Source organism: Aquila chrysaetos, chromosome 10 (assembly GCF_900496995.4).
Source record: "Aquila chrysaetos chrysaetos chromosome 10, bAquChr1.4, whole genome shotgun sequence".
Classification (NCBI taxonomy): Eukaryota; Metazoa; Chordata; class Aves; order Accipitriformes; family Accipitridae; genus Aquila; species Aquila chrysaetos.
Window position 1 is genome coordinate 1,027,390 of NC_044013.1, and position 24,815 is coordinate 1,052,204.

Consider the following 24,815-nt stretch of genomic DNA (forward strand, 5'->3'; position numbering starts at 1 on the left):
GCGGACCAGAGGTGCGTGGCGGGGACGTCTCCGCCGGCCCGCCGCCGGCTGGCGGGAGCCGCGCGGTTTGCCTCCGCACATCGGGGGGGGGAGGCTGAGTCATCCCCTCGTTTTTTAATAGTCCGGAGGAGGCCCAGCTGTCTCCCCGCCGGGCGCGGAGCGTCTGTGCCGCACGGCTTCAGCCTCCGCTCGAGCACGGTGGCTTCCCGCTTCATCCTTAATGCCATTGTTCCCGGAGAACAGCGTGTGCTGGCAGCGTACCGCCCCGGCCCGCGGGTCACGCGCTGTTGCTGCGTATGTTGGGATTGGCTTAATTGGGGCTAAAACAGGGCTGCGTTCGCACCTTCTCTCTGGAAACAAGGAGGAGACGAGCATTCAAACCGTGCTGGAGCTTGTAGTTCGCCCTAAGTGTGTGTCGCAGTTGAGGCGCGTTGCCTTCACGCGTCTCTCTCCTTCCCGGACTTGATCCAATGGTTGGATCACGGTGGTTTTGGTAAGGGGAGCGCATCCTCCTGCCAAACCGGATCCGGCGCCGTCGGGCCGTGCCGCGGAGCCGCCGGCAGCCCCCCAGCTCTGCTTTGGGCAAAGCTCACGTGCTGAAACGCAGCGTGTTGAACCCATGGCCGCGGGGCAGCTGCTGGCTTCTATTGTCCGTGTGTAAGTTGCAGCAACAGGAATTTGGATGCAGCCCTGGTGCCGGGATGGAGCTGGCGCGGCACTCGTGCCCAGACCCCCTGTGCGTGGTGCTGTGCCCCCAGTCCCCCCACCGCAGCGAGGGCGAGTGGTGCTGGACTGGGTCCCACGGGCACTGCAGTCTGTAACGCCTGAGCTCCTCCGTGGGCATCGGCACGGCGTTTTGGTGCTTGTTTCTCCAGATGGGTTCTGGTCTTCGAACGTTTGTGCAGGGTAAAAAAAAAAAAAAAAAAAAAAAAAATCAGAAAATGAATGTATACTCCTGAGTTTCAGTAGTGGATGGGGGATGGCCACGGTGTTATACAATTCATTAAAAATATTATGCTGATGGGCAATGCACTGTAATTAAAAAAAAAAAAAAAAAAAAAGATCATTTACAAATCATGTGGGGATTTGTTTTAATTAAGTGCCGCCTTGTCAGACCCACGCTGGGTTACAGAGGCTGCGAGAGCCCAGTTTCTTTCTTAATTAGCTGATTAGCGTCCCTGGCCGGAGGAGGCTGGCCGGCGCGGCCGCAGGCCGTGTGTGGGGGTGACTTGCGCTGGCCATAGTTTGAATTTTTACGGGGGGAGGAGTACAGAAGCACAGCAGCTTGATTTACTGCGACTGCTGACAAATGAGGAAGTTACCATTAGAAAAAAAAAAACCCCAAGCAAACCAACCGCCCCAAAGGATAGCCCAGCCCCAGGCAGCTGCTCTTCCTGAGCTGCCCCAGCCGGGCTGTCCCTGGGGGGGACGGGGACCCCGGGGCAGGGGGGGTCCCTGTGCGGGCGATGGGGCAGCACCCAGTGCCCCGTGTGCCCACCGGCGGGGCCACGCGGAGCTGCACGACGGGTACCGGGAGTTCCTTAGAGCCGGTTCCTGCAGCATGTTAAACCGATGCAGAAATTACCGCCATAACGTAAAAATACGGGGTGCCTTTGTCAGGGGGAGACGGGACCCCCCCAACCCACGGTGCTGGAGATCTTGTCGTGCTTAGTGGACATTCTCGCTCAAGCACGGGGACGGTCCCTCCGTCAGGACAGCTCTGACTTACTGACTGGGGTTTTTTTCCACACCTGGGCTGAATCCCAGGTTTGCCATCGCTTGCCAGGGATTGCGACTAGCAGGGGAGGAAACGCAATGGGAGAGGAAAAAAATCTTTGTAACCCGCTCTGCAAAACTGCATGGATCTTTTTTTAAAAAGAAAAAAAAAAAACATGAAAATTTTCAAAGGCCCTTTTAAAAACAGGGTTAAAGAAGGAAAACTTTGGACATCAGAATTACAGTGTAGAACTAAGCTTTGGTGAGGAAAAGTTTCATTTCCTGTTAGTTTTGTTCATGGGTTTATGTTAGTTTTATGAAGTTGTATGGTGTAATTTATCTAGTCTTTCCTATATATGGGAACATTTCAGAGTAAAATGTTGTTAACAGCTTGAAATGCTGCCATGCTCTAGCATTTTTTGTTTTAACACTATTCAATGTGAAAAAATTAATATTTTGACTCAAAATACTGAATAGCAACTATGAATGTTAAAAATTCGCAGCTCATTTCAAAATCTGTCAAAACTTCCCAGCGAACAGATATACTGATTTATTTATTTTTTTTGGACCGGCTCTAATCTTGCCAGTGAACTGTGATGGGTCTCTGCAGCAGAACTGTCAGTGACCAGCAAAAGGGTTTCCAGGGCAGAGCCCTGCACTGTCCCATGTATGTGTCAAAGCCCTTTCCAAGAGGAAAAATGCCCTCAGTTTTCTGTGTGGGGAAGGACTTCCAGGTGCGGCTTGCTTTCAATATTTGGCTTTTCAATAGATGTCTGATTGTCTTCAGAGGTAGCAGACACCGGTCAGCACCACCAAAGCCGCTGCTGGAAAATCACAGCATCTGGTGTCTCTGAGAAGTGGTGGCTTATTTCAGTAGCTCCCTGGTTTTCCATGGCTGAAAACTATTCCCAGAACTGTGGGAAGTGGCAAACTTTAAAAACTTCAAATGCGTGACCTTCCAGTGGGTGTTAGCCCAGCGAGCGAGGGGAGCTTCCCGGGGAGCCTGCTCTGCCTCCAAGCTCGGGCTGCTTCACTTGTCTGCCAACTCCTATTATAAAGCTGAGCGCAGGTCTGGTTTCCTTCTTCAGTGCACCAGAGGAATCTGTGCAGTATTCCAGTAATTTTTAAAAAGTCATTAATTATTAAGCAGGCATGTATCTGGGGTCAGTGAGATAACTTAGCCTAAGAGATATAACTCTGTTTGCAAAGCTGTTTGTGCGGAACAGCTGTTTCTGCAGAGCAGCCTATTGTGGAGGGAAGAAAATTTATAAATAAAAAAGTTATAAAATGTCAACAAAGGCTCCGGTATAAATAGCCGAAAGTTCAGATAAAATAGGAGCCATTGAGGGCCACTTTTCTCAGCCTTTGAAAACCAACCGGGAGTTTTCAACAGTAAAAATTGCTCGACCTGCCAGTGAAGCCCCGGGTGATCCCAGCCCCTGGAGTCCCGCTGGACTGGATGTGCTCGGGGCAGGAGCCCCGCTGGCCCCCAAGCTCTGCCCTCCCGTGGGGCACCGCATCCCCCGGCCCCCCAGCCAGGGGCCAGGAGCTGCACGGAGCGGGGCGGCTGGTCCCCTCCCACCCCACCCCATCCCGCGGAGCAGGGGCAGCAGGAGCAGAGCCTGGCCAGCCACCCCACGTGCCCTCGCTCCGGCCGGCTAGCGAGGCATCCCGGCATCCCGGGCGAGGAGAGCAGCAGCTGCTCCCTGCGTCTTCTGGTCTTGTTATCGTCTGCTGGCACTTAAACCCATAATAGCTTGTGCAAAATTAGCTTTACTGGGAAAGCGTGTGTACTTTAGCTCTTCGCTCCTAATGCATCAATTAAGCTCCGCGTTATCTGGGAAAGGCAGGGGGAGGCGAGGGCAATGCCTGCAGAAGCCGAGCTGCAGGCAGGAAAAGGGAAAGCTGCCTTCCAGTACCCAGGACCGTGGGAAGCCCTCGCCCCGGTGTCCCCGTGCCCCTGCTCCCTCCTGGCCGGCCGGTCATGCTGTGTCTTCCCGTGGCTCTGCTGGGGCAAGCTGGGGGGACGGCAGCCGTGCCTCGGGGGTCGGCACCGGCCCCGCTCAGCCCACCCGCTGGCATGGGGCTCGGGGGGCCCTGGCCCACCGCACAGCAGCAGCTTCCAGAGGAAAAACAAAAGGGCACGAAGGGAATTAGCTTAGAAATGTGCTTCCAGACTGTGGGAACCACAAATTATACAACTCAAGTGACGTTTCTCACATCACTGCGAGGATGGACGTTTGCAGGTGTGGTTGCCAGTTGTGTGAAGAGTGCAATCCTTTTTTTATTGTTTAAATAATAAAAACTATGTGCTTTAAAAAACAAAACCAAACAAACCACAGCCCTAAACGGATGTCATTAAAATCCTTCACCTGGGATAACAGGGAGATCAAAGAGCAGAAAAACACAAAGGCTCTGGTTTTGCTTTACCTCCTTGCTTGGCTTGTCCCTCTGAATTCAGACTGCTGGGAGGGAGCTGTCTCTTCTACGGTAAGAACTGGTGGGTTTTCCACTGGCTGTGATTACAGGTCAGATTGCGCTCATATGCATAACGCAATGCAGTTTCCAGCATTAATTATGCATCATCAGAACTGGCACGTTTAGCAGAGAAGTGGTTGGGATCCTGGAGGTGCTAAGGAGAGCGATGCGAGGGGAGATGCAGAAGGGCTTCTCGGGCGGCCTGAACAGCGAGTCGAGTCCGTTTGCCTCACTGTTTGAACGCTGTATTTGTATCTGAAAATTAGCTCGTTAACCAGGTTTAAAACCCCCTGTGATGCTGCTGCTCCAGCCAGGTTGAGAGCCGACCCCTGGCACGGGACTCTCGGCGCGTGCCGATCACCGAGGCAGCGGGTGTCCCGGGAGGCGGCTGGCGTTGGGCTGCTCCGCTCCTCTACCGGGGCTCAAACAGGGCTGAAAGCGTTGGCCTTTGGACACCGTCTTAGGCAAGAGGGGTGGTTGGGGTCTAATTACATCTGGGCTCACGGAAAGCTCATTTGCGTTGGGCAGCACGCTGCAGCGCTCCTGTGCCTGGATCAGGCTCTGCTGTGCTTTAGCGAGAGGTAAATCAGTGACTGGGGCCTCCTGCTGTCAGATGCACACTTCGAGTAACCGCACGCTTGAGTATGGGCTGCTTACCAGTGTGATGCACTGCTGAGGATTTATTTCGATCCCCTGTTGAAGGTCTCCACTAATTTCGGGGGAGGTTTTCCCAAGGGGGGTTTGTTTGGTGCCAGCATGAACAGAAAACAGAGATGCCGTAGAGAGGCTGGGGTCCCTGGAGGACACCCTGCCTGCCCTCCTTCGGTGCTCTTCCATTGCAAAGAGGAGAAAATAACTGTAAAGCAGTTGTGGTCAGGCTCCAGCAGCAGCAGAAGACACCCGACAGAGTCAAATCTGTTTCCTGCCTGCTGCGACCCGTGGCAGCCCGGCCGGCTCCGGATGCTCCTGCGGCTGGAGGAGCGGAGGGGGTTTCTCTCGGTCTCGAAATGACTCGGCAGAGCTGTGCACCGCAGCCCTCGTCCTGCCGCTGCCTCCCCCCGTCCCTCCCTGCGCGAGCGGCAAGGGCACTGACACCCCAGCGTGGTGTCCAGGGAGAAAAACCAAAGAATTTGGCTACACGCTCTGAGGACAGCCAAGGATGATTTGAACGAGCTGATAATGCAGTTTCCTTGTTCTCAAACTGGACTTCTGAGGGTTTTTTCCTCCTCTGCTTCTTTTTGACTCTTCCTTATTGCTCCCGTTTGAGGAGCGGTGAGCGTTGCCCTCTGCCCGTGGCTGGGGAGCCCACCTCCCCCTGCACCGCATGGGCGGTAGGTGCAAAAACCCACCACTGAACCCCAGTCTGTGTTTGCAGCCCTTAACTCTTGGGTCATAAATAGTAACTACTGAATGTTAAAGTTCTATTATCCCTCTATGATAGATTTAGCTCTTTTACAGCCCTTTGCATTTCTAGATTTCCAGGTGTTTTACCAGGGTGGTTAATTCTGATTAACCTTGCTTGCTTACTAGGAAGCTGGAGCAGGGGCAAGTGAAGGGACTTGTTATTCCCTGTCGGAGCGAGTTACAGCTAGAGGAAAATGCCAGGCTCCCCTTCGGCAGCCTCCTGCCCTGCCACTAGCAATCCTGCCTCCATTTTTCTATTAGAAAAGCCCTGCATGGCCAACCACACTGGAATTAATTCTTCTTTTAAATGAATCATGCTAAAAAATTCATGACGCAGGAGTAGAAGGATTATTTTTCAGAAGAAGCCTTGCCTGCAGGAGGCAAGGATCCTGGCAAAGTAAACCTTGACCCTCCCCGCTTCCTGCAGCAGGCAGAACCCATGAATAAGGAAAAACTGCCCTCCTCCTGAAAAGCCCCCTCGGCTCCCACCCCGCGTGGGGCTGGCAGTGCCCCTGCCACGGCTGGGACAGGCTCTGCTGGGGCTGCAGCCCGGTGCTCGGCGGGGAGAGTGGCCGTGCTTCCACGTTGATGTGATCCCGATGGGAAGGGCCAGGTCAGCAAAACTCATCTTGTTTTTTTTTTTATTGCCCATCGGAGTATAAGTGGGCCTGAGAGGAAGATTCACCGGCCCGCCAGCCCACGCTGCCCTCTCCACCCGCATCCCTCGCTGCCCTCGGTCCCTGCCCATCCCTGCTCCCAGCTGCTTTCCCTCAATGAAATTGCTCCTGGTGACCCGCCACTTTGTGGGCAGCGACCTCCCTTCCACCAGGACCGGCCGTTCTGCACCAGGGGCAGCCGGTGAGCCTGCGGTACCCGGCACAGGGGGATGCTGGTATCAGCCACACACCTAGCATCGCATCTGCGGGCTCTCCATCACCCTAAAGCCACAGCCCGCTCCTCGCCTGCACAAAGCGGGCTTCTCTTACGCTTTTCTCCCCCACCGCCGCAGGACTGCACGCACGCACGCGGTCACAGAAAGGCCCTTGAGTTTTATTTCGACCAGAAAACGCCAATTTGCAATGCAACGTGAATGCAGCGGGCTGAATAAACCCAAACCCGGGTCTGCGCTCCCTGCCCGCCGCTGCCGTTTCCCTGCCGACTTGGCAGGCAGCGTGGGCGAGCCGCCCCAGCCGGGGGCTCTTGTGGGACCCCAGCCCCGTCCCCGTCCGTCCCCCGGCACCGCGCTTGCCCTGCGTCAGCCCCCGGCTGGGCAGCGAGCCCCGGCAGGGCTGCGCGGCAGGCCCAGAAGTGAGCAATATACGTACCAGCCGGAGTGCCTAATTGCTCCGGTTTAATGGCTTTTTAACTTAATCATCCTCCAGACGGAGGGAGTGAAGGGAAGTGCCGCTTGACAGCACTTCTGAGACACTCCAGCAGCTCCGCGCGGCGCAGCTCCGCGCCGGCGGGCACTGGGAGGGATGGACGGGTGGGCGTTTTGCTGTGAATCTATAGGTGACTCACAACGGCAATGCACGCGTGGAAGGCTGTCCGGTTCCTTCCTTCATGTGATGCTCAGCATTTTCTCTGAACCTTGGTATCCAGAGCAGCTATTTGCTACCTAATGCACCTTGCCACAGCGAGCAGTGACGCACCGGGGATTTAGCAGGGGAATTCCAACAGCATTATCTTAGTGACCATGTTGCTGCATTTCTTTGCTGCTTTCCAAAAATTGGGGCAGCTAAAAGGCAGACTTGCTAAGTGTTGGCTGGCTTTTCTGGGGTTGTAGCCCTTCTACAAAACATCGCCAAGGGAAAATGTGAACTGTTAGATTTAAATACAACTTTTTCCTAATGTGCCCTAGTAAAGAACACAGGCTCCTAATCGATTTTTCTTTTGAGTTGAGTCTTAAAATGGTTTCTCCAATCAAGTATGTTATCTTTAAGGAAAAAAAAAAAACCAAAACCACCTCCAGAAATCCTGTTGCCTAGGGGGAGAAGAGAAGCATTTAGTGGTTTGTTTTCATAGGAAAATCAGTCTTTGTTCGGCGAATGAATCAAACATGCAGGGACTTTGACTTGGATGAGTTAACCGGGCGTTTAGCAATACAGTTTTATAACATGTGCGTGATTTCTAATGAACTGCGTGACAAGAAGTGGCCAAAACTGCGATTGGCAACAGCAGGACTGTGTTTGGTTAGGAAGGTCTGCTTCAGCATTTGGCATGGTCCGGCCCACAACCAGAAACTCGCTCGCTTATTGCAAGAGCTTACATATGACCTGAAAATATGTACGTTTGTGCAGTAAATAACATCATCTGCTTGGAAAAAAACGTCTGCATTCACCTCGGGAGATACTCCCATCGGTATTTAATGGGGAAGTGTTGTACGGATACATACGAATTGGGTCACACCGCACCCAACTCTGAGACTCGTACGAAAGGCTTTTTGTTTGGTGGGCTGATTTCTGAAGCCCCTGTTCGGCTGGTGCCCATGTGCTGCTACTTACCGCCGCGGCGGGTCCTGCCTGCTGTATTTATGGTCCAGCCGGGAGCGGGGTCTGGTGCGGCCGGTGCCAGCGGGCAGAGCGCCTGGGCTGGGGACGGAGCACGGTGGCCACCACTGACCGCGCTGGTGGCCCGGCAGCAGCGGAGCTGCCGAAGGGTTCTCTGCGCCATGGGGAGGTGGGAGCCGGACGGACGCTGGGGTGGCTCTGGGTGCGTTTCTCGGTCTGGGCTCAAGCTGCTGCAGAGTTAGTCGCCCTGTTTCTTGGCTGGTTTTCTTTGCTTTGAAAAGCACCTTCCACGCAAGGCTCTTGCCACGTTTGCAGTCCCTTCTGTGCTTATCCAGACCCCGGAGATCCGTCTTCTCCCTTACTGAGGGCAGTTGCTCACGGGCCCCCGGGGATGCTGCTCCTCTTCCTCCCTGCCCTGGCTGCCCCATGGAGAGTCCTGGGGAGAGCCCACACATTGCACTCTCAGCTGGGTGGGTACCTCCAGGGATACCAGAAAGGCTGAAAAATTAGCTTTTTCTTGGCAGTAACGCTGCGGGGAGGAAGGGAGGTGAGATGGACTCCCAACTGGAAAATGCCTTTTCTGCCCTCCTCTGTTGAAAACCATCCTACTGTGAATGTAATACTTTTTCCGCAGCTCTAGGAAATACAATAATAGGTTGCACATTCAAACCAGCTGCTCGTTTATTTTTTCAACTGCCTCTGAAAAATGCTTGTAATTAGGAAAAATGTATAACAAGAAGTACAAACAAATCAAAGTCTGTCATTAGCCAGGAAGAGTTGGCTCTCTGCCCTAGCTATGGTTTTATTAAATTAGAATAATGAAGCAGAAGCTATACAAAGAAAAACAAGTGCTTTAGAAAGGTCTGAAAATATACAGCCATTAGTTTAGAAAACACATTTTCGAATTTAAACGTGAAGCTGTAAACATGTTAGCTTGTGCTGTTCTAATACCTCCTTCTGTAAGGCTGCATGAACCTTAAAGAAATACCCCATAAAAGGGAAATAGGAGGAAATCTTCTGTAATGCTTTAAATTTCAACTGTGGAACTGGCAGAACCAGTCCCAGAGCAGATCCCCACGGACTCAGAGGTGGCTCCGGGGTGTCCCCGTCAGCAGTGGTGCCAGCAGAGCTTTGGCAGTGGCCAGCTGGTTCGAAGGGCAGTGGCGAGGCTGTGCCAGGTGGGACTCAAGGATGGTGATGGCATTATGGATTTGCCTCGTCTCCTTTGGGACATGTAATCCCCCCCCCCCCCCCCCCGAAATGCTCTGTCATGCACAAGGGGTGTCGCGGAGCGATGTGCACTGGAGCAGGTGGGACACGGGATGAGGAGAGGAAGGACATCCTGGGGCGAGGGGACAGTCCCCAGGGCATCTGCACCATGTCACACTGTCGTGGTTTAACCCCAGCCAGCAACTAAGCACCACGGAGCCGCTCACTCACCCCCCCGCCCCAGTGGGATGGGGGAGAGAATCGGGGAAAAAAAGTAAAACTCATGGGTTGAGATAAAGACAGTTTAACAGGACAGAAAGGAAGAAAATAATAATGATAATATTATTTTTGTCATTTTATTATTATTAGTAAAAGAATTGGAATATACAAAACAAGTGATGCACAATGCAATTGCTCACCACTTGCCAACCGATGCCCAGTTAGCTCCCAAGCAGCGATCCCCCCCAGACCAACTCCCCCCAGTTCATACACTGGGCATGACATCATAGGGTATGGAATACCCCTTTGGCCAGTTTGGGTCAGCTGTCCTGGCTGTGTCCCCTCCCAACTTCTTGTGCCCCTCCAGCCTTCTTGCTGGCTGGGCATCAGAAGCTCAAAAATCCTTGACTTAGTGCAAACACTACTTAGCTACAAATGAAACCATCAGTGTGTTATCAACATTATTCTCATCCTAAAGCCGAAACATAGCACTATACCAGCTACTAGAAAGAAAATTAACTCTATCCCAGATGAAACCAGGACACACACTTATGGTCAGAGCTTCAGGATGGAAACACACCTCCATAGGTTTGATTTCTGCAGGAAAGTTGTTTTCCTGGCTCTGGTGCAGACCAGGCTTGGAAGCGGTAGCCTGCAGATCTTCCCGTTCATTGCCTTCCTCCATGCTTGCTTCACACAACATCTGGACGCATGCAGAAGTGTTGAAGACCTCTGTGGCCCGAGGGACAAAACATGGGCAGGCCCCTGCCAAAGGACCTGCTTTCTTGCAAGCACTAGAATAAGCCAGTTTCAATGCATTTCACTGTTTCAAAGTTCATTTTTTCCCATCCATTTCTTTTAATAACTGCCATATGGTAGTTTGTTGCTTTCAAAACCAAAACAAAAATGACCTTGCCAATATGAGCAGAAAAATACTTTCAAAAGTCTTCACCTGCGTGTTTCCTAATGTGTAGTTGGGAGCTGGGAAAATAAGTCTTGCCCTTAATGCTCTTCAAACGGAGGTGCTGCGGGGCCACGGCCGGGACAGGCTGTGGGGCAGGACGGGCAGGACTTACCGGTCCCGCTCCAGGGTCCAGGGCAAAGCTGGTGGCCCTGTGCGGGGCCAGGGCCAGGGTCAGGACCCCACAAGTGGCACTTCCCATCATTAGATCCAGATGACAGCCAAAGCCAGACGTGGGGCTCGTCAGCTTTCAGCGGCATTGGCACTGGGGGCGGTGATCTCGTCCCTGTGCACGGAGACGGGGCAGCCGTCCCCGAGCCCGTGGGCTCGGCGGCGGGAGGAAAACCGCGGCACGGCTGCCGCGGTGGGTCTGGTTTGAGAGGTAGTTTTTAATCGTAATTATTTCTGGTTTATTTAAGCCATGATTTCTGAAGCTGCAGCCCATGGAACACAAACAGATGTTATTTGGTCAGAGTGGGTTTGCAACGCGGTGCCAACGTCACCTCGCATGTGCGTGCGGATATTTACCTGCAGGTTGCAACCCTGCTCCCTCGCACCCAGAGTAAGGACCGTTCGAGAGTCAGTAACTTGGCTGGCAGCTTCCTTCAGCTGGTAACTTTAATGAGCAGGATCACTCGTGGCAGTGTTGAAGTAGAACAACAAAAATAACTTGTTCTGGAGTTTGAGCCCAAACTAGGCATACAAATCCGTACTCTGGGCCCCACCATCTACATGTATTGTGTAAAAAATTGCCGGTTGTTTGTGGACTACAGGTAACACCGGTCACATACTCTTTGGTCTGTCTTCCCTGGGAAAACCTCTCTGTGAACAGGAGCAGGTTTTGATTACAAGCTTTTCAACTCTTTGTCCACAAGTTTTTGTAAACAAGCCGCCAGCGCAGAGCCGAGGGCTTTGCTGCCCACCGCAGCTGGGCGAGCCCCTCGGGGCTCTGCCACGCTCCCTGCAAAATCTGCTCGGCCCTTTCCCCCGGCCGCCTTTCCCAGCGCCCGCCGCCGCTCCTGGCTCCGGTAATTGGGAACGGTGTCCCGGCCCGTGGCGTGCTCTGCCCGGAGCATGGAGCATCGCCGGCCCCGGGCAGCCCCTTGCCCCCGGGCTCCGCACTGCTCCTCGCTCCCCAGCAGAGCAAAAACTGCACCTAGCAGGGATCTGCCTGCAGACAGCACTGCTGGAGACAGCTCTCTGAAGGAATGTTTGTTTATTGCTTCAGCACCAGCCACAAAACCCCTAAACCGGGATAATTGAATATTCATTTTCTGTGAATTCTATTAATTCTGCGTTTCGTGTTCTGAAGAGCAAAATAATTGCCGTAATTTCATTTCAAAACCTAAAGTAAATAACCATGAGCCTGTCATTTTTCTGTGTGTTTTCACTGAAAGGAAATTCATCTGCCTGCCTGCTTTCATTATGAAATGATCAGTGGGGCCGCTAGAAGAACGGCATATTTATTTTTACATTTCTCTGCAAAAGCCTATTTAGTCTAAGTGGCACAGTTAACATTGCCAGTGATTTCTTTGTCCTGATTTTAAACAGCCTTTTAAAACCCAGCATTAATTTAAACAAGATAATATAAATTAAATTATGTGGTTTGGTGCAGTTCAGTGCTCCTCCCCTTCACAGGCTCTGCCTTTTTTTAAGCAACCCCTAAGTAGATGTACTTTAATATTAACCAGTGCTAAAAAAAAAAAAAAAAAATCATTTTAAAAAATCAGGTTTTATCCACTAGAGAAAAGCACAGAAAGGAGATGAAGTTTAAATGTGTAGATCTGGGACCTAGCATGCAGGATGCCTGCAGCAGCGGGGCAGATGGGCAGGGGCTCTGGGGAGTGCTGGTGGAAGAGCCATGTGCTGGGGGGGGTCAGCCCTCCCCTCGAGTGGCCGCGTGGGTTAACGCGAATCCCGGCTGGAAAAGGCACCTGCCGGGAGGTTTCCCGGCTCCCGAAGCGGTGTGCGTGGCGTGGCCCCGGCGCCGTCTCCCGTTCTCCCGTGGGGCCGATAGCTCGGCAGGGGCTTGGCAGGGAAGAGCTGCCTGCGAGAGAGTTGTAAAAAGTAGTTTTTGTGCTTTCTGTGTGTCTCACGGGAGATGTGAAGGAAGTCTCCGTATCTGGCCTTTTCTCTCGCCCCCCTTATCTTCTCATCAGTGTTTACCAGACACGCTATTTTCTCATGAAAGAGAAACTCCCGTTTTCAAAATTGGGGTCATTTGGTATCTGTGTCACTTACACGCTAATTCCTTTGGCTGGGGACCTGCAGATGGTGTTTGTGCCTCGGAACGCAGGGGTGAAGGGAGCAGCGACACCAGTTTGTACCTCTGCTCTTGCGTGCCCAGGCTGAAGGTCGGGAGCACGAAGGGCGACCCGAGGCATCCGCGGTCCTGCTGAGCCCTCCCCGCCTGCAGACCCTGTGCTCCGTGCAGGCGGCAGTGCCTGTGCCAGGGGATGCAGCATCATGCTTATTTATTACTTACTATTTAACACATCAGGTCTTTGCATGTTGTATTTCATCAAGTACTAAAGTTTAAACTGCCTCAACGTCCAGGAGCAGCAGCATCTTTCTGCCACGTTGTAATTTATCCTCTTTCTGCTGAAGAGCGCGGTAACACCGTCACCCACCCGCTGTCCCATTGTATCCCCCCCGGGGCAGGCAGACCCTCTTCACAGAGATGCCACAAAATTTGCTTTTGCCACAGCATGCAGGAAGTTTCGCTGACAAACCCTTCAATCTGCTCGCAGGTACGAGCTACCGCATTACTGACAAATACATTTGCAGCTCTAACTCACGGCTCCTGCCAGCTGGACGTGCCGGGGGGGTCCGGCACACCGGCACGCTCCTGCCGCTCGTCTGCCCCGCCGCAGCAGCGCCCACCCCGTGTGCAGGGAGGGGGAAATGTTGGGGCCTTAAAATAACTGACCCAGATAACTCAGATGGGAAGGCAGCAACCCCAGCAAAGACGCAGCATGTCTCCTTTTCGGTGCCTGCAAAGCGATGGGTTTATCCCACCTTGCTCTCTGGCTGTCTCCCAAGGTTCAGGGGCCCCTGCAGGGAAGTATTTTAGGGAGCACGCTGAGAGCTCTGGGGCTGCTTCCTGTAAGCAGCGACCTACTTCTGCCCCGTGAGATTGCGGATTGATTTATAGCTGAACTCTGACATCCTGGGTTTGGGGTTTTTTTAATTTGGAGAGTTTGGGGAAGGGCTGGGGAGCCCACGCAGCTGCACGAGCTGCTGCTCCGCCGAGCAAACGCCCCGCGCCGGTGCATGCCAGGGCATGCTGCCACCGCGAGCAGGGATACGGCTCGTCCCCGCCCCGTGCCGAACCGCCCTGGTTTTGCCGGGCTGCCGCGCGCGAGGCCCCACAGCGCCGGATGAGAGTGCTGGGTCGGCCGGGACCTGGACCAGCCGCGGTGTTGGGCAGGGCAGGGAAGCAGGCATGCCCTCCCCGTGATGCGCAGCCTCCCCTCCTGCCCTCGTCTCCCTCCCGTGTTTGCTAAAACAGCAGGACCCCAGTGGGTCGCGTGGCAGTCGGTTGGGCTGACGGCAAGAAACCCTCCCGAGCCAAATCCCGCGGTGCAACAGCCTAGAGACACCAGCAAACGCTTCTGGGCTGCAAAACCGGCGCAAGCTCACGGGCCCCTCCAGCGTAAACTGATGATGTTCTTTAAGGGGAACTGAATTTGGTCAAAGAAATTCCCGGACTCTTTGCAGGGACTCGTTACTCCGGGGTGGGACAACGTCGCCGGGAGAAGCCCTGCAAACGCGGTGCTTTTCACCGCCGGGTCCCGTGGCTGCTGGGGAGGCGGCAGCTGCCTCCGCCGCCGGCGAGACCCCGCGCAGCGGTGTCACCAGAACCGCCGCAGCTCCCGGCTGCAACGCCTCTTCCCTGCAGCCAACTTTGGCATCAGCCCGGCGTCCCGAGGTGTGTGCCGGCTGCGAGGGAGGGGAGTCACCACCGCCCAGCGAGCCAGTCCTTCTTGTCAGGCTACTTAGCCTGGACTAATGCGCTGGGCAGGAAAGCTGATGCCATTCCAGCCGCTTGCTGCTGAGCAGGCTGTAAGCAGCTTACGGGGCTGGCACGAGGGGCCTCTTGCCAATGAAGCCCTCTCCTGCAAAGCGCTTGGGATGCTCCTGGTGCAGCAGAAGGCCACCGCCGCAGACGTGTCTGCAGGGCCAGCCCGTCACCTGGGGGGGTTTGGTGTGTGACCCCCACCTGCACCCTTGCCAAGTACCGGGGCAGCCTGAGGGCAAAGGGGGTCGGGGCTGTTGGTGCTGGAGGACCCTGCAAACCGCTGTGGTTCTGGAGCAGGCTGCCGGACACCTGCTCCCCGATTTTTTTCTAGAAATGGGTCCAGTAATTAAACCCGTCAGTTTACATAGAATTAGTCCTGTTCACTTAACCACCAAATTACGACTTCAGAGATTCAATCTCATTATTTGGCCAGTAGGCTTGGCAGGATGATCCCTCTTCTCTCATTAGTTTACAAAAGTACTAAGCCTTTGCCCTGGCTGCTATTTTCTCCACTGCAGCCGGGACCGAGGGGAATTGGCAGGGTTCCTGCAGCAGCCACCTTAGCCAAACAGATGAAGCCTCATTAGCACCTGTACCAGGGAGGTATTTATTTCCATTAAGACAGCACGGAGGGTGCCTTCATGCCGGGCACAGCGCAAACACAGCAGGAGACGAAGTCCTGCTCCCCTTTCCTCAAGAGCTCCCTTAGCATCTATTTAAACTGTCTGCCAAAATCAGACTGAGATGCGAACGAGCTCGTCCGTGGCTCTGCCTTCCCCTCTCAGCAGCCAGTGCTGGCACCCCAGCAAGCCCGGGGGTGCCTGCAGTCCCTGGGGACGGGGCTGGGACGAGGCAGCCCACCAGCACCTCTGGGACAGTCATGGGAACGGCTGGGAAAGGGCTGCTGGGGCGAGCCTTCGCTCTGGATCTTGCACAGCACGGGTGAAACCGGTGGTACAGATGGGCTTGAAAACCGAGCTCTTCACTGGGGCCTTTACGCCCAGAAGGAGGTTCGCTGGTATCCTGCCACCAGAAAACACGAGCCCCGTGAGTCTCCAGGGGTTGGTTTTAATATGCTGGAGAAAGCAGGCACAGTCTTTACGTTCCTCCCACACTGAAACAGATCTGGGCTGAGCAGAGCCAACACTCCGCACTGGGACACGCAAGGGAAGAAATGTTGAACCCAAGTGTTGAACCCAAACTCTGAGGCGGCGGAGCCAGCCCCGGGGCGGGCAGGGGTACAGGCAGGCTGCCTTGCTGCTGGGGCTCGCAGCAGCGAATTTACGCCTTATGGCTTTTTTAGGAAGCTGTTCCCTGAGGTTGCTGCTGCAGAGGTGTCGCTCCCTGCTCCTCCTGCCTGTCCCCATTTTTTTTGCTAAATTAGAACTTAATTCCTGTATAACCTGTCCATCAGTTTTCTAGCCAGCACAGGACAAAAAAATCCTGATCTACAGTTTGCAGCAAGCTGTTAGGCACGGAGGAAGCAGTCCGGCATGGAAAAACCCAGGTGCAGGGTAATGGCTGGGCAGAGCTGTGCCTGGACGTGGCTCAGGGACGGCGGCACGTTTGTAGGATAAGCCACTACTTGGTTGTAAATCTTTGCACCAGGACTACGCAAAGCTACTACAAACGTCGCTGTTTTAATCAGTGGACCTCTCTCTGTCTCCTACTGTCATTTCTTCATTCCGAGTGACTCAGGCTGAAGGAATTTTTTCTCTTTGTCCCCTTGTCCTTTCTCACGTAGAGATAAGCGGAAAACCCGCCAGTGGCAACTCCCAAGCTCTCATAGAAAGGGAATGATCACCAGACATATCTCACTGGTGTTTCCTCTTCCAGACATTGGGTTTTCAGTAAATCACTCTCTCTGTGGTTGTGCAGTAGTAATAGGATAGCACGGAAAACGGCACTCCAAGTCTGAAGCAATTTGTATTTACAGCTTACAGTCACGTCTCCGTTGTTTCCTGTAAAACCGCACAGAGCCATAGGGAACCTTCCCTTTTCTTAACATTTACAACTGTGTGGTGATGCCGTTTCTTAAAGGTCAGGGGTACAGAGAGGAAAAGGTCGGCAGCTCTGTGCAGTTTGGGGTGCCTAAGCCACGCCAGCGAGGCTCTGAAAGCAGGTAAAGCCCACCCCTGCCCTTTTCCCAGCGAGGGCATGGGCAGCTGGATGTGTCCTCCTCAGAGCAGAAATGGCCTGAGCAGGCAGCGGCAGGGAGAGGGTGCGGGGCGGATTCCCGGGAAGGGTGCTGGGGTGATCCCGGGTCCCCAGCAAGGGTCCCTACGGAGCCACAGCTCCGGCGATGCTTCCCCTCTCCCCTCTCTCGAGGCGAGCGCAGAAAGAAGCTAAAGCAGATTACGGTAAAATAACTATCAGTGTGGACAAAATAGCAGAACACAAACGACAGACATTGTAAGAACAATTGAAAAGCATTTAATAAGATGCATCTTGAAATAGAGTTATGTTTCATTAGTTGAAGAATTAGATAAACGACTACTGGCAATAGCAGAGGTTGCACTGAAGGCTGCTCCGGGAAGTCAGGCTGGGGATCCGCACCAGCCTGAGTTACCTGGTTTGCTGTTACAGGCAGAGCGGCAAATCCCGTGTTGGTGCAATTCCAGGAGAGAATTAGATTTAGGTCACTTGGCTGAATATCACGCTGGCTATCTCAGTACTTTACAAAAGGAATTTTTAAGGAACTGTTAAAGGGACTTCTAAGAAACAATTTTTGCAAAGTGGCAGTTGATTACCTGGAATTACAGGGGATCCATTACGTGGGATCCACCACGGCTGCAACACCAGCACTTCCCAGCAAGCTCTGCACGATGGTGCTGGTCCTGTGCATGAAGGACAAGTTTCTCTTAAGAAAACCCATATTAAATAGCAGTATGTTTTGGTATTAGTCCTTCTCTGAGACAGCTCCACAGCGCTGGCAGTGCAGCTTTTCTACCTTCCCCCATTTATAATTGCTCTTGATTTTACTTATATTAGAAATCAGAGTGGCAAATAGAAACTCACGGAGGACTTTTTGCCTTTCTACACACAAGTTTGCTGTGGTTTTAAGTCAGTGCTGATCTTGTCCCCCATTAAATACAAGACATTAAAATCAATCATTAATAGCTTTAAAAGGTTTGTACAACCACCACCACACTCACTCATGTTTGAACATTAACCGAGGTATTTTTCCTTAACAGTGGGTTCTTTTAGATAAATTCTGGAGATTATAAAAAGATTATCTATGCCAGTGATTTTTTTTTTTCCAGTACATTTTTAGACTAGGCTCCTGAAATAAGCTCCTGAAGCTCCAATTTTAAAAGCCAAAAGTTAATCCTTTAAGAGCTGAATAAACAATCATTAAAGGGATGGAAAGCATTAGCGTGGTGCAAGCAGAAGCTGAAAGGCAGGAGGGAAAGATGCGCCCACGGCAGGCAGCAGCCACTAGCCTTGCCTGGGCGCGGGGAGCGGAGGGTCCCGCTGCCGTAGTGGGGAGCAGAGGGGCCCGCTGTCGAAGTGGGCAGGCACGGCCCCACGGCACAGCCCCGCGGGCACTGCCAGCTGTCAGCGGGTGCAGCGTGCCCAGGGCGAGCTGATTGGATTTCTAGGCAAAAAAAGCCAAATACTAGAAGAGGGAAAGAGCGTAAAATTCAGCTGAGGGGAAGGAGCGTCTATTCGGTTTGCCTGAACCCTTTCAGGGGAGCGCCTGTGGTTTGGATGGCTCCACGCCTCGTTTGTCTCTGTGTGGGGTTTGCCTGGGAAAGAGTCAACAGCAGCCGGGCAGCGGAGGCATCGCTTGGTACCCCCCTGGCAGGCATCTGGAAGGAATTAATGTGCAAAATGGTTGCACGTAACGGTACAAAATCAGAAAAGTGACTTCTTTTGTATGAAACAGGAGTCAAATTCAAGGACATAAGGAATGGAAGCTCAAATAAATCAAATATAATGAGAGACCTGATGCCAGTGTGATTGGCTGAAAATGGGGTTCTGATGGGGATGAGCCATTTGCAGGGACAACAGTCACAGGTGACCTGTAACACTGCAGGGACGGATGCAGTCTGTAATGGCACTGTACAGAGTTGTCTGAACATTCATCAGCTGGTCTGAAACAGGTACTCGATTCCCTGAGGAAAAATGGAAACTGGTCTGGTTTAGCCAGGACTTCTCACCAACACTGCGCTGCAGTCTGCTCCTTGAGTGCCCTTCTGTCTTCTGTCCACATGCACACATCACCTGCAGTATGTGCTAACTTTGCTTTACAATATCTCAGAATAGATTTATATTTATAGTTTTTATGGTTTTTCTACATTCAACATGCCTATCATATTTGTTTTATAATGACTCAGGTACAAACCAGGTGAGTCTATTTGTATTTGCAATTTAAATAAGGGAGGAGGGGATGTGGGGATGGGAAGGTCCCTGCAGCAGTGGCACTTCCCACTGGGACTGAAGTGCTTCAGCTTTTGCAGATTAAACTGAAGCCGTTGCTTCAGCAACTGCACATTGAATTAGAAATGGCCTTCGTAATGATTGCCAGGGTATTTGTTTCCACTAAGAGCTAAGCTGGCATTATCTTCGTACTACATGATTAGCTTCTCATTCAGCTTTTTTATTTCAGGTACTGACGTATCTCTTTGTTTATTCCTTAGCATCATCTCCTTCCTAATTGTCAATGGGAGCTGTCGCATATTACTTTGAGTTGCCAAATGCATATGGAAGTTTTGCTGAGAGCCGATAGATGCCTGGCTGCTCTGAGATGCGCCCAGGAAAACGTTCAACTCGCTCGGTTTCAGCCCAGTGGCAGGACAGAAACCAGCTGAGAGCATCCCGGTAATGGGAGACGACTGCGACCCACGCAGCAGCTCCCTGGGAGGAACACCTCTGGGAGGAAGGAGGCCAGAGCGGCTGGGAGAGAAAAAGAGCTGCAGGATAATGAGAAAGGGAACAATAGCTGGAGGAGGAATGAAAGGGTCTGGCCGCGGAGGCATCAGTGCAGAAGTATTGCTCAGGGTGCTCCTACCCCCATCAGCTTCAAACCCGTCAGAAGAGAGTCCAAAAAAAAGGGACTTCTAATACTTAGTTTGAACTCCTGTCACTGCTTTGTCATTACCATATTTTCAGATATTCCCAAAATAAAATAAAATAGAGTATTGGCATCAGCACAGATAAAAATCCAGGATTCATTATGCGGCAGCACTGAACTGAATAATTTAGCTTCCGTTTCCATGACTGGTATTTTCGAGGCCCTTCCTTCTCCAAATTAAACCCTTCAGGCAGAAATGTGAGGGAGGGCAGTTTGCGAAAAGGCCAGCTGACGGGAGGAAGGGACTGGCAGGGCTGGTGCCGCAGGCAGGGCTGGTGCCGCGGGCAGGCAGGGCAGGCAGGGCTGGTGCCGCAGGCAGGGCTGGTCCGCGGGCAGGCAGGGCAGGGGGGCACCGCCACCACCCAGGGCCACTTGGGTTTCATCACTGGCAGCGAGAGTTGGGCAAGAATTGCACCTTACTTATATTTGTTGTAAAACCAGTGCCAAAGTAGATCCTTAGGATCCATTAGAAAACCCATTGACCGGTCATTACTGGTAGCTTTGGACCCTCGAATTCAAGAACAACTAAAATGTGGCCAGACTTTAACACGGCCCGCAGTTAAACAGAGCCTGTGCCATTAGCAGGGGCCCGGTGAATGACATCAAGTTACGCTAACAGCCTTTGAAAATGCAATTCTAGGGTTCGGGATTCAATATGTCAGCGTTCGACGGCATAACCGCTGCTGTACAGCAAAGCGAAAGGGTACGTGGATGTTTATTTTTATCTATGTGGAAATAATCCAACAGAATTCGGAGGTTCTACGTTTTCCAGTGAACTAATGGGCGTTAGTTGCATTCAGAGCAAGGCAGTCGCCACGGCTCCTGGAGCAGCAGCCCAGCGTGGAGAGGCGGGTGAGCGTTCAGACAAGCCCAGCACAGCCGCTCGCTGCGGGGCCGGTGCTCGCCCTCGGGCACGGCTCTCCTCGGGAACGGGCACCGCCAGCACCGGCCCGAGCCCGCCGGCACAGCAAACCCAGCAGCTCCCATCGGACACGACGGGGCTGGTGAGAGCCTCTGGCACAGGCGCCCGGGGAGGCCGACGGGTGCTCCGCGCCACAGCGGGCAAGATGCCACTGTATGGAAAATGATGAGTCACCTGCTTCAGCGCCATCGGGATAATAGCATAGGGTGAGGGTTCTGCAGGAAATGTAATACCATGCGTGGGTATATGGCATGTTCCCCCTTTTATCTAGATCAGCTCATGTAGAACTGATCGGGAAAGAAGATGTGGGTACAGAATAAAGAAAAAACGGAAGGATAAAAGCTCAGAAGGGCTTCAGGAAGTGGTTCTTGCTAACAGCAGCAAGAGGTCACCTCGACAACTTTTAAATTGTGGTTGTTGCTGCCTCCGGTCCGTAGAAAAGCAATATGCTAGGCTTTCACCTATTATTACATTACTGTTCTCTGATTTCTTAATCTTAGCTTTTAAAAAATTGTTCCAGATCAGTTTTAACATCTTCTCTCCAGTGTTTCATACACAGTAGGAAAGCTTAGCACCTGAAAACATTGTCTGATTTTAGCTTTTCTGTATTTTTAGTGTTGACAAGATTTATTTTAACCGAACAGATGACCTGATCAAATACTATATTAAAATGTCAAGAAACAATTTTTGTCTACATTTAAACATGTTTAAAGATGTTAAAAGGGAAATTTAATTGAAAATCCAATATTACCATATTTTCTAATATCTGCTAAACATTAGCAGATGATATTTACCATTGATATGATTTGACAGTGATGCGATTGCAGGTATTTTCTGAATAATATTTGACTTCCTCTGCTCCAGAACTGGACGCTGCCTCCAGCTGTGCCCGCAGCAGGACTGCTCTCTCAGCAGGCTAGTGAGCACTGGGAAGTGCATCCCTGCAAACTGGGATGAAGCCGGGGTCCAGGGGCGCGCTCGGGGCCGGCGCCGTGTGTCTGTGCAAAGTGGCTGAGATCTGATTCCTGCGAGAACATCTGCTGAGCCCCCTTCGCACATCTGGAGCTGGCCGGGTTAGCAGCCCTGCCGTCCTGCCCCAGCCAGGGGACGCAGGGCCACCTCTTTCAAGTCCCTGCCTTGCGTGGGAGTCCGGGATTCATCCCTCCCGACGCCTGCACTGCAACCCCGGCAGAGGCTGTGGGCATGGAGCGAGGCAGGGCCAGCTCCTGCGCGTCTGGGGGCCAGCTCCCGCATGCCGCGGGGTCCCTGCGCGTCATTACGGCTCGGGGTCATTGCCGGGACATCTCCTTACACAGACGGTAACTCGTTGTTGTCAGCACCGATCATCCGGCAGTGCGAGTGCGTTTTCCAGCAAACGCGCCGTTTGCCTTGGCCACGGTCAGAGATGCCCTCGAAGAGACAGCACTGACGCCCAGGGAGCGCGGGTTTGCTGCAGCCAAACCAGAGAAAGCCGAGGGCTTTGCTCCGACCTCTGCAGCCTGAAGAATGTGCCTGCTATGCTGATTACCAAATGCTCGCTGTTGGTAGGGGTGCCTAACCGTACCCGTAAGCTATGCGTACCTGCAGGAGGCAAGACAGAGCTGAAACCTGCCCGGGAGGTGAGGAGTGAGGACATATGCAAAACTCCCAGCTTCTGAAGAGCTGTTCTGAGAAAATGTGGCACTCACACCCATCTCCATCACCTCAAACTGGGATCACTGACACGGAGCGCAGAGTTAACAGCGCTCTTGAAACCACCCGAAAACTCCCCGCAGCAGCAGGGCTGTGTGCGAGCGGTGCTGTGCAGCTCCCCTGAGCATGGGCTCCCTCCACTCCATCCAACTCCCGCTTCCTCACGGCCCTCGCTGGGCTGGGAAAACCCAACTGCCTTCCCCACTGCAAGCTTTTGTCCAGATAATGGAGAAAAAGACAGAGAGCTGGCTAAAGTAAACCCCAGCCAACCCATTTTGCAGACCTACACAAGTGGACGTTTACTCGCAAGCTAGCTCCAGTGAAAATCAGAGTTAGGTCTCGAAACAGCGTTAGGGCGAGCTGTGGTGCTGCTGCCGGGGGGCTCGGCTGTACGGGAAAATTCAGCTTTGCTGCAGGGGCAGCATGGATCTGGGGTTACAAAATGCTTTGGGGGAGCAAGAGGAGCCAGGCAGGGCTGGAAGGAGGCACCAGGCACCTGCGGGGCCCCACTGCCACCCCTCCATGGCTTCCCTGCCGGGCGGCCGTGTGGGGACACGTCCCTGCAAACAGGGAAGCCTGTCCCTGTACCCCACCGAGATATGCTCGTAGGATGCTTCGGTTATAGCACCTCAGAGGGAATGCTGTGTTCATTTCCCTCGATGCATTAGGTAGCAAGTACTTAATTGAAATACTTAATTTTGTCTCCCTTGGTATGAGATCTTCACAGTTTCCTGCCTGTTTGTGTTCTTGGCCGTTTGAGGAAACTGTGTAATGTGAGTATTAACACGCTATTAAACCTTCTCGGTAGAATCGTCTTTCTTGGCTGGTAGCTGAACAAAAGATCTTTTCTACTGAGAATAGTAATTTCAATTTAAAATGGCAATATAGGAAGAAGGCAAGATGCTCCCTGCTGTAATTAGAACAAATTTTCTAGTATTCTGCGTTATCTTTAGACTCTGGAAGTGTAGTTGCTCTACTAGGATTAATAAGTCACCTGCATTAACTCTATTTATTGCTGTGTTGTATCGCAGGGGCATCACAGTGGCAGCGCTGATCAGAAACTATTTGCATATTCTGAAACACAGAAGGCACTCTGAAACAGCAGGTTTGTTATTCTTTTTGGTTTATAATATTAATAAAGGCAAAGAGGGAGAAGAAAAGACGTATAGTATTCATCCCTGTAGGAATATGTGACAGTCACATCGGATGCCTACCAGGGCCTTACGGACCAAGCAGCCTGAATTCCCACACTAGCCACCCACCACAGTACCCACTATTGATTCTAAAATTATAATCTTTTGCATGCACAATACTGTGCCATTCTGTCTCACAAAGTTCACACCCTGTTGGGACTCTGTCGCTCCTTGGGGCTTACGTTACGCTGCGTGCAGATCTATTTAATTAGCCCATGAACAGATTTTGTTTTCAAGACAGCAAAATGTCAGCTCAGACATTAAAAACGCACACGGGCGCACGCTCCTCTCGCACCGGGGCGGGGGAGAGAGCCGCTTCCCCTGCCTTAGCAGCAGGCACCGGGGGTATCTCCTTGACGGCTGTAGCACAGCGGGATTTTGTCACCCCTAAAGAGCGGGTTGACAGTTCTCCAAGAACGGCAGTGAGGACAGCAGTGTCGGATCTGCAGGGACGGCAGGCACAGGAGGGCAAAGCAGTGGCGAAGCAGAGACTTCGCTGGCAGAAGCACCAGCGGAGCGTTGGGCACGTATTCTGCTGGCAGTTTTTTGTGAGCGGGCTGGGAACGCAGTTAAGACTTGCTCTCAACCAGCAGCGCATGTCGTGTCTGCAACAGACACGTCTAACGATTCTTATCAGCCCTTGAACTGTCATTTCCCAGGTTTGTTTTCTGAGGAAAGGCAAACAGAGGCAGCCGAGGCTTGCAGCGGTGAGCAGGTCCCGCGCCGTGCCGGGCTCGCTGCGGTGCTGCCGGGGCTGCCGTGCCGGGGTCGGGGTCCCCTGCCCGCCCTTGCCCCCCTCCCCAGGTTCCCAGGACACACGCGCTCCTTTCCGCAGCCGAGCGGTAGGATCCCCGGGGCTGGTGCCGAATTGCAGACCAGAAACCCACCCTGTCAGCCCTTCGCGATGGGGAAAAGGGAGTACTGGGCATCTCTTGTGGGAGATTTGACATGCCCTCCTGGTTTTCTTCACTGTTACGGACTTTTTTGTCTTGCACATCACTTCCTTGCCAGCGTTCAGCCTTCCGCCTCAGCTGCTAAGGGCAGCAAGTTCTTGCAGGAAGGTGACAGAAATTGCTTATTGCGCAAAAGCAACTTCCCACGTACCTGTCTGCTCACCCTCACGTTTCCCAAATAGATGTACTCACAAGTCAAGGCCAAACCTGGGCATTTTCAGCATGTGAAGCTAAGGCTGGAAGGAAACAAAAACTGGGGTAAATAGCCACTGCTAAAGAGTCTGTCTACTATGTATTTTTAAGTAATAGACAAGGACGAGCTCTGCTTTTTTGTACAAGTAAGTGTTTGCTCGAATCCTTTAAACCAAAATTTCCTCGGTTCTCACCTATATGTGCAGGTGGCCGCTGGAAGTCCAGCCGAGGGACTTCCTACAGCTTCAAAGGTGTATTATTTTAAATA

General features: G+C 52.6%; 1 protein-coding gene across 6 annotated transcripts in view; it reads left to right on the top strand.

Moving 5' to 3' along the window:
• P2RY1 (purinergic receptor P2Y1) overlaps nt 1-24,815 on the top strand; it is a 43,469-nt gene that overhangs the window by 6,575 nt on the left and 12,079 nt on the right. For 4 of the 6 annotated variants that reach the window (XR_005933414.1, XR_005933415.1, XR_005933416.1 and 1 more), the window contains exon 2: nt 23,241-23,314. The exons of 1 other annotated variant lie outside the window; for it this stretch is intronic. The gene's annotated coding sequence lies outside the window, so the exon portion shown is untranslated. Of the gene's footprint in view, nt 1-22,257; nt 22,541-23,240; nt 23,315-24,815 lie in introns of those variants that run through there. One more of the 6 variants, XM_041126851.1, reaches the window with a different exon arrangement.